Genomic DNA, 5000 nt, shown 5'->3' on the forward strand with positions numbered 1-5000 from the left:
AATAACCAATGCCTTCAGGTTACGTCCTAATGAAACTACCAAAAAAGGATAATAAGGCGAGGTGCCTTGAATTCTATTTTTCCTATGACTCAGAAACGTAAAAAGAATACTATTCCTATATCGCAAGACGAATGCTACACAGCCTCGACGTTCTTTCTTTCTTTTTTTTTCCTTCGTGTACGTACATAGTGAAATTGAACTACTGATATTTTTACGGTTTTATTAAATATGTATTGATTAATCTGTTTATGAAGGGAGACCTTTCATTATATTCCTTTGTGATATTTCAGGGAAAGCCGAATGAGTGAAATAATAAATATGATGTTATGTATTAGACATGTGTCTATTTATTCTTTCATAAAAGTTCTAATTTATCATTTTTAGAACACGTGTGTAAATAAGAACAAGTGATGCCTTTATATTATGCATTGGACCAGTACTGAAAAGACCTTCGTACAAAAAGACCTATTTCATTGTTTTTTTTTTTTCAAAATACTTTCAAATTTTGGTGAGTGCAAATAGTCTTTACATTAGACAATGTATTAACCAACCCCTTCACTCGGGTAGATTTTTCTTTTGACTTTTTCATGAAAATACAATTAAAACTGGATGACTGATACATTCTTATTCATTAAGGTCTTCCCGGACAGTACCATCCTGTCCGTAATACTCTGTATGCAATTGATTCTAATAGTCAGGACTTCTCCATCATGAGGCTCAATACCACACAGTATTCTAGAAGTTTTATTCCAGCTGTGACCAAGTTGTGGAATGATGTTTCTAATCAGGTCGCTGAATCGCTGGAACTTCAAAAGTTCAAACTTGCAGCAAATGTTTCTATGTTGAACAGGCTGACGCAAGTCTCTTTTTATAGCTCCTATATGATAGATCTATTTCAATTTTGTTACTATTTATAAAATATTTTGTTTCTAATTGTTCATTACTTCTCTTGTAGTTTTTTTCCTTATTCCCTTTCCTCAATGAGCTATTTTTCCTTTTTAGAGTCTTTGGGCTTCTAGCAGCCTGTTTTTCCAACTAAGGTTGTAGCTTACCTAATAATAATAATAATAATAATAATAATAATAATAATAATAATAATGTATTAGAAATATATTTATCAGCCGTATCATAGAGGAAGGAAGACGTAGACATTGAGCATTACATATGTATTGATTAACCCATTCTTGGAGAAAGGCCCTTATGCAAACATTACTCGGCATTGGATCTTTCCAAAGTGTTTGACGTCGTGCGCTTCTGGTTCAAACATTCCTTCGTCTGTGTATTATTCAACATCCTTGAATCAGGGCGGGATGTTTGAGCAAGTCTTCGTCTCGCTTAGAAACAGAAGACGGGTTCATGATCATCTCAAAGCTGATCTTGCGGATGACAAAGCCGGTGGTGATACATTTATGTACAGACTCTGCGCGGAGTTCGCTTTAAATAACGAGATAATATTGATTAATGAGTAGATAAACTTAGAAATTTTATAGTTCTTAGTTAAGAACAGGAATTTTAGATTGATTATGTAGCCTGGTACGCACCTGGCAATATTATGTTCCGTAATGTTATGGGAAGAACAGTTTTTTAGGAAAAGAGTTCAGAAATAATCTTACTGTAACCATTTAATTAAACTTTTCTTGTTTAGTATATCTACTCTAAGTTGCTTCGTTTGTTCTTGACATAACGATTTCCTGAATGCAGTAATACGCTGCAAAAATTATTACCTCGCCTGTTACTAAGCTTGATGCAGGTATGTTTGAGTAATCAAGATTTCTCGAAAATGAACAAACAAAATCGGCCCATTAAATATATAGAATCGCGGTGGATACTCTCCTCTTGGTAAGGGTAGAAGAGACTCTTTCCTATAGTAAGCAGCTCTCTAGAAGAAGGACACTCCAAAATCAAACTACTGTTTTCTAGTCTTGGGTAGTGCCATAGCCTCTGTACCATGACCTTCACTGACTTAGGTTAGAGTTCTCTTGCATGAGGGTACACTCGGGAACACTATTTTTTCTGTTTCCTTTTTCTCACCTAGCTTTTTTCAGCTGTGGGAGCCTTTATGCTTACTACATCCTGTTTTTCCTACTAGCTTAGCAACTACTACTACTACTGCTACTACTACTACTACTACTACTACTACTACTACTACTACTACTACTACTACTACTAATAATAATAATAATAATAATAATAATAATAATAATAATAATAATAATAATATGGGAGAGAGTAGCTCCAAGTTAATGATCCATTGCTCTGATATATCCTAAAAGTCCATCTCCTCAAAAAGATTACCTAATAGATATACAATATATGTGAAATTCCATCAGATACTGTTGGCCTTTTATTGATATATACTTTTAACTTTTACACCTGCATCTCTATGTAGAGTATCAGTGGTTTTTTATGTGTTACAAGGAAATCCTATAATTGTATTAATGTGATCGAAACTATTCATGATACTCTTTCGTTAATTGATAATTTTGAGAGTGGATTTCAATGTACATTTCATTTTCTTTTTTTGCCAAGGTGTTAGTTATTGTTATGTTGTTCATTGAAAGAAAAGGAGAAGTTCGTCTATATATTCAAAAGAGAAAATATATATATATTTGGGTACCTTAGGTCATCCAGGTGGGTTTGTAAGGCATACATTATACTAGGTGCCAAGGTTTCTACATTGTACCTGGTGTATTATAACCATGTGATTTATTATGACTTAACATGATATATTGCAAAGATATTTGTAATTATATAGAAATATATTGAAAAATAGTGTTTTATCACTACATCGTGTTTTTATTATTATTATTATTATTATTATTATTATTATTATTATTATTATTATTATTATAGGCTCATCTATAACCCTAGTTGGAAAAGCAGGAGACTATAAGCCCAGGGGCTCCAACAGGGAAAATAGCCCGGTGAGGAAAGGAAACAAGGAAAATTGAAATATTTTAAGAACAGTGACAACATTAAAATCAATATCTCCTATAGTAATGTGATCACTTGCAAGAGAATTACATACATCCCCCAAAAATACAGTATCCTAATCTAATGTAGATACGAAATATGATATAAGGAAACCCGAAATTCACCATATCATCATTACTTATGAAAGTCGTCATAGTAATAACTTCTCATAGATGAAAGATTAATAATAAGCAATGTTTACGCATTGGAGGTAATTGTCATTGATCCCATTGTTGATCTAGTACTTTTCGATCATTTTCATATTACAAAGAGACAGGTCATTTTCCGTTATGTGGAATTCTTTTACAAATTAGGTCATGTATGACTCACTGATATTCATGTAAAAGTAATACTGATTGTCACGAGAGAGAGAGAGAGAGAGAGAGAGAGAGAGAGAGAGAGAGAGAGAGAGAGAGAGAGAGAGAGAGAGAGAGAGAAAGGGATGTAAAAATTACAATAAAGATAAATTCAAAGTGATATTATTATTATTATTATTATTATTATTATTATTATTATTTTCATTATTATTATTATTATTATTATTATCATTATTATTATTATTATTATTATTATTATTGCTCATAATAATAATAATAATAATAATAATAATAATAATAATAATAATAATAATAATAATTGATAGTGAAATTTCAACTATAATAACTATAAAGGTAATGATAATTTTTATAATAACGATTAAAAACCGAGAGAGAGAGAGAGAGAGAGAGAGAGAGAGAGAGAGAGAGAGAGAGAGAGAGAGAGAGAGAGATCTGTAAGGCGTTACAAAGATTATGGATGTCTCAAAGACTTTTTAGTCCATCCGTGGAGACTCCATTTGCTCTTGGAAGAGTGAATTAGTTTAAACGTTTAGAGATTTAACGATTTTGCGTCACTTATTCTAGAATTCTTTTACCGTGATGCTATTTACAACATCCGCTGGAAGTTTGTTCCATTTATTTGCTATTTTATATGTAAAATAAAAAAAAAATACCATATTGAGTGGCGTTTTGGCGTTGTATCTTTCCGATTTCAGAGTCTTTTTTTTTTTTTTCCTTAATCCACTGCATAGTTTATAACCTGACTACCATTCCCTTTCGCAGCTCAGCCCTCCTCGGTGGTCATAAGCGGAGACGGCAAACCTTTGATCGAGGGCCAAAGCGCCCGTCTCGAATGCGTGGCTTTAGGAGCCTTTCCGACGGCGATGCTTTCGTGGGAGAAGTCGGTGTTAGATCAGAAAGTTCAGCATTTAAAAGGAACGGTGAGTGGTGGCTTATACCTTATTCATATACAGTATTAAGATATAAATGTATGTCTCCTTTCCAAAAGTTATCCCTACATTAAGGGGCCGGTTGCCTGATGCATCCTCTCCAATGCCTTTTATCAAAGACATCCTCTTCCACCAAACCTATTCTACATTTAGGAGTCGGTTGCCTGATGCGTCCTCTCCAATACCTTCTATCAAGGACATCCTCTTCCATCAAACCTCTCCTACATTAAGGGGTCGGTTGCCTGATGCGTCCTCTACATTGCCTTCTATCAAAGACATCCTGTTCCACCAAACCTTATTCATATATAGAATTAATTTGCAAATATATGTCTTTTTTTTTCTTTCCAACCGTTATCCCTAAATGAAGGTGTCGGTTGCCTAATGCATCCTCTTCAATGCCTACTATCAAAGGGATCCTCTTCCACCACACATCTTCTCTCCATATCATCCTTCACCTTATCTTGCCATGTAATTCTATGCCTCCCCCTCGATCTTCTCCCTGATTTTCCTACAGTAGCATTGCAGCTGTAATGACAAATCTTGAAAGATTTCATATTATTTTTTGGATATTGTTTAGATGTGTTAAATCTATGGTGTGTTTTCTAATAACATTGGCATTACGTAGTTAATTTCCTATTACTTTCCTGTTTAAATTGATTTATAGATCTCTGTGGTCATTCATTACTATTCGGTAGCATTTCAGAATCATTTATATATACACACACACACACACATATATATGTATATATATATATATATA

The 5000-nt window shown here is 33.4% G+C and overlaps 1 pseudogene; it reads left to right on the forward strand.

The window, feature by feature from the left end:
• The window catches only part of LOC137650720 (kin of IRRE-like protein 2), a 160961-nt pseudogene that overhangs the window by 101391 nt on the left and 54570 nt on the right, over positions 1-5000 (forward strand).

Source organism: Palaemon carinicauda, chromosome 12 (genome assembly GCF_036898095.1).
Source record: "Palaemon carinicauda isolate YSFRI2023 chromosome 12, ASM3689809v2, whole genome shotgun sequence".
NCBI lineage: Eukaryota > Metazoa > Arthropoda > Malacostraca > Decapoda > Palaemonidae > Palaemon > Palaemon carinicauda.